The sequence below is a fragment of the Elephantulus edwardii genome, unplaced genomic scaffold (assembly GCF_000299155.1).
Source record: "Elephantulus edwardii isolate Elephantulus edwardi_28Jun2011 unplaced genomic scaffold, EleEdw1.0 scaffold00031, whole genome shotgun sequence".
Taxonomy (NCBI): Eukaryota; Metazoa; Chordata; class Mammalia; order Macroscelidea; family Macroscelididae; genus Elephantulus; species Elephantulus edwardii.
The window spans coordinates 214,994-228,347 of NW_006399781.1; the positions used below are offsets into that span (position 1 = coordinate 214,994).

The 13,354-nt window shown below is 40.2% G+C and overlaps 1 pseudogene; it reads right to left on the minus strand.

Annotated features, from left to right (window-relative positions):
- The window catches only part of LOC102863733, a 56,261-nt pseudogene extending 43,101 nt beyond the window's left edge, over nucleotides 1-13,160 (minus strand).
- Between the last annotated feature and the right edge of the window lie 194 nt (nucleotides 13,161-13,354).

Below are 13,354 nucleotides of genomic sequence, written 5' to 3' on the forward strand. Positions count from 1 at the left end.
CTATTTGCAACTTTTTGAGAAAGCATCATACAGCCTTCCACAGTGGTTGCACCATTTGGATTTCTACTTTTTTTGAAAGGTAACATTATTGCTCTTAGGTTTATCTGTACTGTTCCATGTTACTCTCATGAGAATTGTCAGGGAGTCAGTGTTCTGAAATTTGCATCTTCTTGAGTTACAGGTAGTTTTTTTCTTGTTACTTAAAGGTTTTTTTACATATTTTTGCAAAGGAAATTTTAGACTCCTTTATCAATCTTTATACTATCTGCTTTATTTACACTGGAAACCAGAATTCAATTAACTAGTGCTTACAGTATTAGCACTGCACAAAGTAGTCTATCTGTAGAGATAGACCCTGGGGCAACTGCTTGAGTCTCTGCAGGAAGGTTTCTCCTCTTTGATGACAATGAGTCAGATTTCTATTGACTCAGAAATGACTTCTTGGTGGTGGGGGGGGATGTAGAGGGGACTTGGTCATACAATGAGTAATTGTTTCATCTTGGTTTATTTGATAAAGTAGCATCTCTAAAAAAAAAACTTTACCCTATATTCTTTCTTTTCTTTCACTTAAAAAAATTATACTTTTAACCTTATTTTGTTGTTGCGTACCAGTGAAACAGAACTGACCCATAACTGACCCTCCAGTGGGTTTTCAGAGGCAGTAAATCACATTGGAGGAGATTGCCTATCCTGCTCCCTAGGAGCACCTGGTGGATTTTAACCACATGCCTTTAACATTGTGGTGCAACTTCTTCCCATTAGGCCACCAGAGCTCCCTTTAACTTTATGGAACACTTTGACAATATGTAATTTAAAAAGGATGACTTTGGGTATTCATGTTATTGGGTGTGGGAGAGTTGGTTCTTACTCAAAGCAATTGCTAGAGTCTAACAGCCTCACAGGGTTTTCCTGACTGTAATCTCAATGGAAGTAGATCACTAAGTCTTTCTCCTAAAGAGCCACTGTATAGGTTTAAAATGTCAAACTTCCAGTTAGCAGCAAACTGTTTAGTGGTTATGCTACCAGAGCTCTTACAGGTGTTAGGATTTGGAAAAAAATTCTTGTGTTGGGAATTGTTGTACTAATTGTTGTTGTTAAATGACCTTAAGTGTGTTCCACTCACGCTATATTTTCCCAATTGTTATGTTTGTTTTTTTTTTCAATGCAGTATACATTATTTATTCCATCTTTCTCAGTTTCCCCCCAAACCCAATGTCAGTCCCATTTTAACAACAGTGGCACTATGCAGTAGTTTGAGCTCATTGCTGCAGCCAGCGTGTTAACCCATTTCTTTGAGGGTCTTTTCCTTTTTTGCAGGCCCTCTATTTTATCAAGCACAATGTCCTCCAGGAACTGGTTTTTTCTGATAACATCTCCAAAGTAAGTGAGATGAAGTTTCACCGTCCTCGTGTCTAAGGAGTGGTATGGCTACACCTCTTCCAAGGTCTGTTCAATTCTTTGACAGTCCATGGTGTATTCAGTATTTTTTGCCAATAACGTCATTTAAATGCTTCAGATGGTCCTAGCTGAAAGCAAAGAGTACCAGAAGAATGTCTATTTGTGTTTTATTGACTGTGCAAAAGCATTTGACTGTGTGGATCATAACAAACTATGGCTAACTTTGAAAAGAATGGGAATCCCAAAGCACTTAATTGTGTTTATGTAAAATCTGTATCTCCATCAGGAAGCTGCTCTCCAAATGGAGCAAGAGAACACTGTATGGTTTAAAATCAGGAAGAGTGTGTGGCAGGGGGTATATTCCTGCTGTATTTCTTTGAGGGAATGTTTTGCGTACCAGTGAATCAGATACCACAATGTTAAAGGCATGTGGTTAAAATCCACCAGGTGCTCCTAGGGAGCAGGATAGGCAATCTCCTCCAATGTGATTTACTGCCTCTGAAAACCCACTGGAGGGTCAGTTATGGGTCAGTTCTGATGCAATTGTTGAGGTTCTTTTTCTCATGCAAATATTGTGCCAAAATAACACTAAAGGTCTAGGAATCATTTAGCATTGTTTCCATAGTTCAAAAACTCTTGATCTTACTCATCAGCCTGTTGAACAACTAGCTCCCTTTGTAGAGACATCCAAAAACTTTCAGATATTCTTGTTTTTAACAGTAGTGACTTGCTGAATTAAATCACCTGAATTTGCTGCAATTTCAATGTAATTTCCTTAAAGAATCAACTCATCTTTTTGGGTTTGGAATATGGAACAAACTATGACTGGTCTCATCTGAACTCCATGTATATATTTTTCACCTAAGAAATTTTGCATTTTAACAAAAGTCTTGTTCTCCTAAATAAGGGCATTGATGGGGAAATAAGCAGACATGAACTTTATCTTATAACAGAAAACCAGTGAAATACCTTTGATCATGTTCTGCACAGAGCTACAGAAAGTGTGAAGTGTAACCAGTTTCTTTCTCTCTCTCTGTCATTTGTCAACATGAAGCCTCTTGTGCTGCCTCCCAAGAAGACTCAGTTCTGCATTAATGAGATTGAAGGTCCTTTGCAATATCTGAGCACTCCTTCAGAGTGATGTGAACATTTTCTGGGATGCCAACAGTCTGGTTGCTGAAGATGGTCTTCATTTTCCAAGTAGTTGTGGCAAAGAACAAAGTGATGCTGTTTACAAAGTAAATTAATGGGTTAGATGTCCATATTTGGCAGCGGGGAGGTGCAGAGTTGGCAGTTCAAATTCACAAGGATCTGGTGACCTGCTTTTGTAAAGATCACAGCCAAAACCCCAACAAAACACCCCTAAAAGAATATACCCCTCCAAACTCCATGGACAGTTCTCTGTCTCATGAGCTATTGTAAGTCAAAAGTCATTCACCAAAATCTAACTAATAACAACAACAACATGCTTAAAAACAAACTGAAGGAAGTTAAAAATGTTCAGGATATACTCTTCTTTCATAAAATCAGCTCTAGTTCTTTCAGTGACAGCCATTGCCTGATAAATTTATTCTGAGTCAGCTGAACACAAAACCATTTTCCAGATCTTTTCCTGCCTTAACCTAGAGCTGAGATCCACACCCTGGTCTCACCCCAGAATGCATAGTCCTCCAGAACCTTCCTTTCCAGGTACTTTCTCACTATTGTGGCATTTTCCACTGAAGCTCAGCTCTTTCTGCTTTTGAAGAGAGGTGTCAGGATTTCCCACTTCGTACCATTTGTACTAATTGGACTGTATCATGCAGAGACCAACGCCACTAACTCACAGCTGATTTTCCCAATTTACTAAATCTCCTTTCTGATCTCTGCAGCATTTATGTTATTACCACCCAGTTTGGCTTGAGTTATAATCATCTTTGTGCTTGTTTTACCTCCCAGATTTGAAAGTGGGAATGACATGGTGGAAAGAACATGAGCCATGGAAAGGAAAAAAAAAATAAAAATTCATATGTTGCTTCTGTTGCTAAGTGACTTTCAATCATTATTCTATATTTCTGAGTCTTTACTTACTTATTTTGGTTAACTTTGCCTCTTGTTCATGCTTTAAGGAACTCTGGGGGTCAGTCTGTATACTGTTGTGCTGTTAACAAACAGGCAGTGGTGCCTCGGAAGTTGGGTTGTGATGGGTCAGAATGGACTTAAGTACGCAAGCTTTTGAGTTATCCTAAAATCATTGCCAGATCAGAAAGGTCCTTCTCACCCACTCCCACCCTCATTTATGTATATCAAAGGAGTGATAAAGATGAGAAAGGTTGTTGCTGATGTTATTATGTGTGTGGGAATGACTCAGGGACCCTACAGATCTGAATCGTGTCCTATTCTGTACCATCCTCACCACCTCTGACATATTTGAGGTCGGTGCTGCAGTCATAGTGTCAGTTCATCTCATTGAGAGTCTTCCTTTCTTTTGCTGACCTTCCACCTTTCCAAGCATCATGCTCCTTTCTAAGAAGTACCGTCTTCTGGCAATATGCCCAAACTATGCAAACAAAGGCTAGTTAAAGAATGAAAAGAGACACAAGAGACACAAAGCTTATACAGAAAGTCTAGGATAGTTTAAAGAGGGCATTTAGATGTTTAAATGAGAAATAAAAAGAGTAGTGTAGTACAAATTCCCCCCCTCCCCAAGTTCTGCAAGAAGTTAATTAGATGTCTGTGCGTTCACAGAAACGTTGGTGTTTTAGTGGTTAAGCAACCCCACTGGCCCTCCATATGCAGGAAAGATGGAAGTGGGCTTCCAGAAAGATTCCCCAAACCCAAATCCATTCCACTGCCATCGAGTCAATTCCCAAAGATCATGCTCCTCGTTCAGGTTTCACGGGCTGTAAAGCGGGTGACCTAACTGGTAGGAACCTTTGCTTACAAACAAAAGGAAGATGGGTTGCTTGGATCCATCAGCTGCTCCACTGGAGAAAGATGAGAAATCCCTACAGTCTCTAAAAATCCACTGATGGGTCAGCCATCAGTCGGTTCTGACTCAACAGTGAGGTGTGAGTGAGGGAATTTCAGAAGTAGGTTGCAAGACTTTCTTCTTGGTTGATCTTAGCCTGGGATAAGTCTGCCAAATGCTGTCTACTAGGGGACCCCACTGCTATTGAAAATAGCAGTGACACAGCATTCAGCATCATAGCAACACATAAACCAATATGAGACACTGGTAGTTTTTCCAGAAATAAGAGACTGAAAAGTGGTAGTGATGTGTTCAGAGACTTGTTACCTTGTTTTCCCGAAGAACATTTTTTTCTGATCTAAATTTACCCTTGCTTCTGTAGGAAGGGGAAAATAATGTATATATTAGAAGTGATAGTTAAAACAATAATAATAGTAGATATTTGTCAAGTGTTTCTTAGGGTCCTGGAAAACTTCCAAGTGCTAAGAAACATTATCTCTTGTAATCTTTTCAATAGCTTTATAAAAATGTCTATGCTCTTGAGTTGAGTCCAACACACAGTGACCCTATAGGACAGAATAAAAATGCCCCACACAATTTCCAAGTCTGTAATGTTTACAGAATTGTGCTAATGTTGAGAGGAATGGGAATTCCAGAATGTTAATTATGCTTATATGAAACATATATCTAGACCAAGAATCTGTTGTTGGGACAGAGCCAAGGGGAACATGACCTAGCTTGCTGAATTTCCTCCTGAGGGGTAATTTGGGACTTAGAAAGATTATGAGTGTTGTTGTTGTTGTTGTTGTATGCTTTCGAGGCAGAGCTGACCCTCTTGTGGGTTTTCAGAAGCAGTTAATCGCACAGAAGATTGCCCCCCTTTCTGTAGAGTTGCTAGCAGATTTGAACTGCATGCCTTTGGGATTACAGCGCAGTTTCTTACCCCTGGGCCACCAGAGCTCCCTATGAGTTTTAGGATCTAATATTCTGGAAACACAATCTTGCTTGCTAAAGGCAAGGAAAACTTGAGGTTCTTGCTGCAGAGAATTAAGTACTGCAGGCTTTATTATGAATTAGATAGCAACATCAAAGAAACAAAAAATTCTCATTACTGGGCCAAAAGGCAGCATTATGAAGGAGAAAAGGTTGAAATTGTCAATGATTACATCTTGCTTGGACCCACAATTAATATCCTAGGTACCAACAGTCAGGAGATTTGGAGATGTATTGCATTGAGAAAGTCTGCTATCAGGGACCTCTCCAAAGTCCTGAAGAGCAATGATATCAGTTTAAAGACTAAGGTGTGCCGGATCCATGTCATTGTCTTTTCAATCACCTACTATGAATCTGAGAGCTAGACAATGAATAAGGGTGATAGAAGAAGAATTCTCTTGAGTTGTGGTATTGGAGAAGAGTGCTGGATATCCCATGAACTGCTAAAAGAACAGATAGGTCTTGGAGAAAGTGCAGAGTCCTTCTTGCATGCAAAGATGATGAAGCTTCACCTCCCATACTTTGGGCACATTTTTATGAGGGGCTCTGCTAATGCGAAACCTATACTTGGACCAAGAGGCAGTTGTCAGAACAGAGCCGGGTAACACTGCATGGTTCAATATTGGGAAGGGTGTACACCAGGGATGTGTCCTGTCTCCATACCTTTTCAACCTGTATGCAGAGCAGATTATCCAAGAGGCTGGGCTCTATGAGGAGAATTGTGGCATCAGGATTGGTGGAAGATCTATTAACAATCTGTGTTATGCAGATGACACACCCCTGCTTGCTGAAACTGAGGAGGACCTCATGTACTTGCTGCAGAGGGTCAAGGAGTGCAGCCTTCAGTATGGACTGAGGCTCAATGTCAAGAAGACAAAGATTCTCACCACTGGACCAATTGGTAGCATCAGGATGGATGGCGAAGAGATTGAGATTGTTCACAGCTTTCGTTTGCTTGGCTCCATGGTCAACACTCTTGGCACCAGCAGCCAGGAAATAAAAAAACATATTGCAATGAGAAAGTCTGCTGTTAGGGACCTCTCTAAAGTACTCAAGAGCAACGGTGTCTCTCTGGAGACTAAGGTGCGCCTGATACATGCCATGGTCTTTGCAATCACTTGTTATGCATCAGAGAGCTGGACAATGACTAGGGAGGACAGGAGGAGAATTGATGCCTTTGAGCTGTGGTGCTGGAGAAGAGTATTGAGTGTATCACGGACTGCTAAGAAAACAGATTCATCCTGGAGAGGATTAAACCAAGCAACTCCTTGGAGGCAAGGATTCTGGGGCTTCATCTGACATACTTTGGACATGTTGCAAGGAGGGACAGGTCCTTGGAGAGGGACATCATGCTTGGGAGCGTGGAGGGACGGCGCAAGAGGGGAAGACCCTCTATGAGGTCGATTGATTCAGTGACTGGGGTAATCAGGATGGGTGTGTCAGAGACAATGCAATTGGTTCAGGATAGAGCAGCGTTTAGGGCTGTTGTACATAGGGTCGTTATGAGTTGCAAATGACTCGATGGCACATAACAACAACATCAATAACAACATTCCTTGGAAAGAGACATCATTATTAGAAAGGTGGAGCGTCAGTGAAAGAGAGGAAGATCCTCAACAAGTTGAAGTGAGACAGTGACTGTAACAATAAGCTCAAGTATGTTGAGGATGATGAGGATAGTACAGGATAGGACAGAATTCAGAGCTGGTGTTCACAGGATCACTATCAATTATATTCAACGCAAAGGCACTTAATAATGACAACAATATTTACAGAAGCAGATGGCCATGGTTCAGGAAACAGCTGGTGGTAGTTTTGGATATGTCAGTCACATGCTTAACCACTGGAACATCAGGACCCCTGGCAGCCTTATAAGATAAGCTTCATTTTACTCCTGCTACAAATGAAGAAACTAAAGAGGTAAGTTGTGCTGAGATCTTTGACAGCTGGACAATGAATAAGGATGACAGGAAAAGAACTGATGCCTTTGAGGTGTGGTGTTGGAGAAGAAGCACTGAACATCTCATGGATGGTCAAGAGAACAAACAGCTATGTCTTGGAGAGGGTGCAGCCAGAGTGCCCTTTGGAGGAAGAGTGATGAGGCTTTGCCTCACATATTTTGGGCATGTTGCTAGGAGGAGCTATTCCTTGGAGAAGGACATGATGCTGGGAAGAGTGGAGGATCGGCGAAGAAGAGGAACACCTTCAACCAGGTGGATTGACACGGTGACTGCTGTAATGGGCTTTTGTGTGTCAGGAAGTGTGAAGATGGCGCAGGATAGGGTTCAGATCTTTTGTTCATAGAATTGCTATGAGTCATACTCGACAGCATCTATCAACAACAACAACAAAACTCATAATCTTTCTAAGGGCCAAATTATCCCTTAGGAGGGAAATGTTACTAAATAGTAAAGAACTGTAGCTAACACTTAAGACCAATAAGATACAAATTTCCATAAGCACAGAATTACTAGAATTCAGGCAGTCCTTCCTGGGACCTATAGTCATTACCTTTATGGTAATTTTCAGTCCTTCAACCAAACAATTAAGCAAAACACCCAAAATAAAACACCTGTCATTGAGTCAATGCTAAGTTACACTTATCCTCTAGAACAGAGAAAAGCTGTTCATATGAGTTCTGAGTCTGTACATTTCATGGAGTGCCTGGTGGGTTAGCCATCATGCCAAGTTTGCACTAGTAACTGAACGCTTTAACCATTGTGTCACCAGGGATCCTTTTTATTCCATTAAAAAGAATAAATCAAACCCACTGCTGTTGCGTTGATTCCAACTCATATGCATCTTCCATCAGCTTTCTGAGACTGTAAATCTTTACAGGAAGACTGTCCATCTTTCTCCTGTAGAGTGACTGATGGATTCGAACTTCTATCTTTTTGGTTAGCACATCAGTACATTCTACACCACGTCATCAAGGCTTTTTCATTGCATTAACTTGTTGCTTTGTACTTAGAAGAGACTTCTGTGGGCACTCCTCCAGGCTTTTACCAAGGGTCTACCCTACCACTATCATGATATTACCCCATCTTGGTTTACCCTGGGATTTGAAATGGTGTGGGGTGGGAGGAAGTATCTATTCAGTTTAAATTACAACAATGACCAAGTCACAATTTTGCTATTAAGACTGGAAAATATAATCTAACCATTTTGTTGTTAAGACTGGAAAACATAACCTACACCTAGATTCTTGTCTTGTTCCAACTACATGACTTCAGAATTGCTTATTCTTTTTGGATTTTAGTGTCTTCCCTGTAAACTAAGGGAATGGACATTCACATCCATGTTTATTGCAGCATTGTTCACAATAGCCAAGAATTGGAAACAACTGAAGTGATCATTGATGAATGAATGAATGAACGAATGAATGGAGAAACTATAGTGTGTTTGCACAATGAGGTACTATGCAACACTGAAAAACAATGATTTGTGAAACATTACATGACGTGAATGAATCTAGAGGACATTGTACTAAGTGAAATAAGCCAGTAAAAAAAGAACAAATATTGTGTAAGACCACAACTATAAAAAGCTAAAAGGAGTCTCATAGTGAAAGTTTACAGAATCCTATAGGACATCCATGAGAGAAAGACTGATAACCCAATTACTAATGGGCAAAAGACATGGAAAGTATTTTCACAGAAGAAAATATTCGAATAGCCAACAGACACATGAAAAAATGCTCCAAATCACTGGCAATAAGAGAAATGCAAATCAAAACCACAATGAGATACTACCTCACTCCAGTAACAGTGGCACTGTTTAATAAGATAGCAAGTAATAAAGATTGGAGAGGCTGTGGAGAGATAGGAACTCTTATACAATGTTGGTGGGATTGTAAAATGGTACAACCAGTCTGGAAAGCAGTTTGGTGCTTCCTCAAAAAGCTGAACATAGAAATTCCATATGACCCAGCTATTCCACTGCTAGGAATGTGTTGTTGTTGTTGTTGCTGTTATGTGCTGTCGAGCTGCCTGTGACTCATAGTGACCCTATGTACAATAGCCCTAACTCCTGCTCTATCCTGTGCCAATCTTGTTGTCTCTAACACACCTACATCCATTACCCCAGTCACTGAATTAATCAATTCATTGAGGGTCTTCTTCTCTTACACTGTCCCTCCACCCTCTCTAGCATAACATGCCTTTCCAAGGACTGGTCCTCCCTTGCAACATATCCAAAGTATGTCAGACGAAGCTTCAGGATCCTTGCCTCCAAGAAGCAGCCCAGTCTCACCTTCTATAGGATGAACTTGTTTGTTCTCCTAGCAGTTCATGGCATATTCAGTACTCTTCTCCAGCACCATGGCTCAAAGGCATCAATTTTTCTATCATTCCTAGACATTGTCCACCTTTCTGATGCATAGCAAGTAATTGCAAAGACTATGGCCTGAATCAAGCACATCTCCAGACTGACTTTGTTGCTCTTTAGTACTCTGGAGAGGTCTCTGAAAGAATTGTTTTCCAGTGCAATTTGTCTTTTAATTTCCTGGCTGCTGGTACCAGATGTACCCAAGAAAATGAGAGGCTCAAATGAAAACTTGTACACCAACATTCAGAACAGTGTATTCACCACTGGAAGAACATGGAAATGGCCCAGATGTCCAACCACAATCAAATGGATTGAGAAATTATGGCACATTCACACAATGGAATACTACGCAGCACGCAGAAGCAATGATTTTATAAATTATTACCTAACTTGGAAGGGACTGGAGAGCATTAAGATGAGTCCCCAAAGGTCAAATACTATAGATCATTATTGTAAAATGAGTATGAAGATCCAAGGGGAGGAGGGTGGCAGCGGAGGGGTGAGGATGGGCTGGAGGCTGGGGCTAATTGTAGGGGCACATACTTTGATTGGGGGGGTGAAATAAATGGCAAAGACCTAGTGTGAAAAAGAATGTATTTGAACTTTGTAAATAAATCAGTATAAAAACAAAAACCCAACAACAATATGTTAAACAAACAAAAAAATCTAAAGGAAGATTTATAACAATTCATCAGTCATTGTCATGGAATTGAAATAGAATCATAACTGACCTTCCGGCAGGCCTTTAAAGACTGTACTACATGAGAGAAGGTTGCCTGTCTCCCTTCCCCTGGACAGCTGATAGATTTGAACCAAATGCCTTTAATTAGTTCAACTTCTTACCCACTAGACCACCCAGGCTCGCTTTGCACTCAGAAAGAATCATACTAGTATTGTTACCAGCTAAGGGAGGAGATGAGTGGAAAATTAATTAAGCTAACAAATGAAATTTAATTGACCAGAAAATTAACAAATACTCATTAATATGAGTGAAAGAAAATACAATATGGAATGAAGGGATGATCGGACACTAGGTATTGTAATCAATATTACAGAACAAAATGTGTATCTTTTTATTGATTGATAAATTTTACTTCAAATGCTTTGCAAACTTTTCTCCAAATCACAATAAAAAAAGAAGTTAATAGACATAAATCATGCATATAAATTGCACATTTGGTACATACTATGATCAACACAACAAAGTACAGTTACACATTTAAGAAAAATATCTTGTTCAGCATTCAAAAGCACATTATAGCTTGACAAAAACTCAAACATGTTGTTATTGAGTCACAACTGACTCAGCTCGCACATCACTGGATTCCTGAGGTTGTAAATCACAGAGAAAGAGACAACCCATCTTTCAGTCCCAGAGCCAATGACTATTTAAACTGCCAGGGAGGTTAGGGACAAAAATGTCCACAGTCTATCTAGGCCATCGGAGCCCTCTAAAATTTGACAAGCATTGATGAATAGGTTCTTTCCAACAGGGTTCTAAAGTCATTAATAAGAAACTCATGTTTTCCTCTCTCTCTCTCTCCACTATAAGGTTAGTTATTTGGGGTTCTCCTTTAGTGTCCAGGAGCGCTCTGGTTACCTAGTGGTAAGGAGTTGTGCTGCTAACCTGAGGGCGGGTGGTTCAAATCCACCAACTGTCCTTTAAGAGAAAAATGGGCAATTTCCCCTTGTGTGATTTATACAACCTCCAAAAACTTGCTGGAGGCTCAGCTATGAGTTAGTTCTGACTTGACGCCCGATAAAAGCAACAACAGAGTTCAGGAGGGGAGCTCTGGTGGCCTAGTGGATAAAGAGTTCTGCTGACAGTGCTAAGGTGGGTGATTTGGATTCACCAGATGCTCCAGGGGAAAGATAGGCAATCTCCTTCCACACAGTTTGCAGCCTCTGAAAACCTTCTGGAGGGTCAGCTATGAGTCAGTTCTGACTTGACAGTGTTAGACTTTTTTTTTTTTTTAATTTTAGTTTTGAGTGTCTAGAAACAATTTGGGCTAGCTAGTATGGTTCTGAAAATGATAAATATGTTTATTATTAATATGTTGACAAAATGGTGGTGGATGTGATGGCATGTTTTCTACCTTCACTGTACTCAGACCAAGGGGTGACTATCTACAATTAGAAACTCTGCTTCTTATCAACTAAAGCTTATTTTCTGGACTTGGTTGGTATTAGTCTCATACGGAAGAGGTGAGGAAACAAAGCAGACTGATGGAAATAGACTTTGAAGAGGCAAGACAGAAACACCACTGCTACAGAATTTCAAATTCTGTCAGATATATGGTCCATATATCTTCTACACAACTTGATAATACATATTAGGAACTAGAAAACTCTTTGACCAAGTGATATTACTTCTAAGACTTTATCTTAATTACTCAACGAGACACACAAATGCTAATGAGTGAAAATTTTTTATGCCTTTATTTATATTAACAAAACCTTGCAAACAAGCCAGATATTCAACAATAATGGCTGATTAGCTGGATGCTGATAGTTTCTATAATGGAATAATAGGCAGTCATGGCAACCTTATTCTCTATTTGGTAAAAACAAAATAAAACAACACACCCTCACAGAATGTCAAATGTAAAAGTAAACTGGCCAAATAAAAGCAGAGTGGGGTTTTAATTTTACATATATATTAAAAAAAACTTACAGAGAGGGAAAAAAATTGAAAAGCAGCAATAATATCAACAGTAGGTATTACTGGTGAGTAATTTTAATAGATTTCTTTGTGATTTTCAGTATTTGCCAACTTTATATAATGAGCATGTATTTCTATCATGAGGGGGAAAATACAAGTAACAACAAAATATATTACAAAAGGAGTGCAGGTGGCCGAGTCTGACCTCCATTAACTCCACCAACAACATCCATAACACAAAACCAATTCCTATGAGATCAGACATCTCACTCTCCTGCACCTTAATCTACCCATTCTCACACACCAGCTCATCACCCCAGGGCTCTCACTGCTGTTCTGTTGGGTCTCTTACCCTCTTCGCCTTGCTACTGAGTCTGCTAATCAGTGCAATGGCTATACAGAACTCACAGTCACAGACAATACTCACAAATATGGGATTGAATAGGGGAGTAAACAGGTTACAGTTCAGATTGTAAATAGGGTGCAATTCTCTAGTCAGGATAGCTTCTCAAGCATGCTCACAGGTCCTTGGCCTCTGCCTCTAAACTGCAGGTCAGTATTACAAAGCTCTCTTAGTCCCGCTAATTATGACATGTCCCCCACCCCCGCCTCAGTCCTCCAGCAAGCTAGGGCGAAGGACTACCCCTCTACTCCGGCTCTGGTCTGTGAGGCAGCAGTGTTCATCAGCTCTGTCTCACATTGATCTCTGGTTCTCCACTGCCTCTTAAGTGTCTCAATCTCAATCTGTTTCCTTAAGAAGTAATCTTTGTGTACCCAGATCACTACATTCTCTGCTTCTTTCTGACTGGTGATGAAATTCCCATCTTCCATTGCGATCTTGTCTAATTTGCCCTGGCAGGATGGTAAGACTGACCTTCATTAGTTGTCTATACACCTTGCTTGTATGTTTCCACCCAAAAGTACTATTCACCTCATTCACATCATTGTTGTTGTTGTTATGTGCCGTTGAGTCGCTTGCGACTCATAACGACCTTATGTACAACAGCCCTAAACTCTGCTCTGTC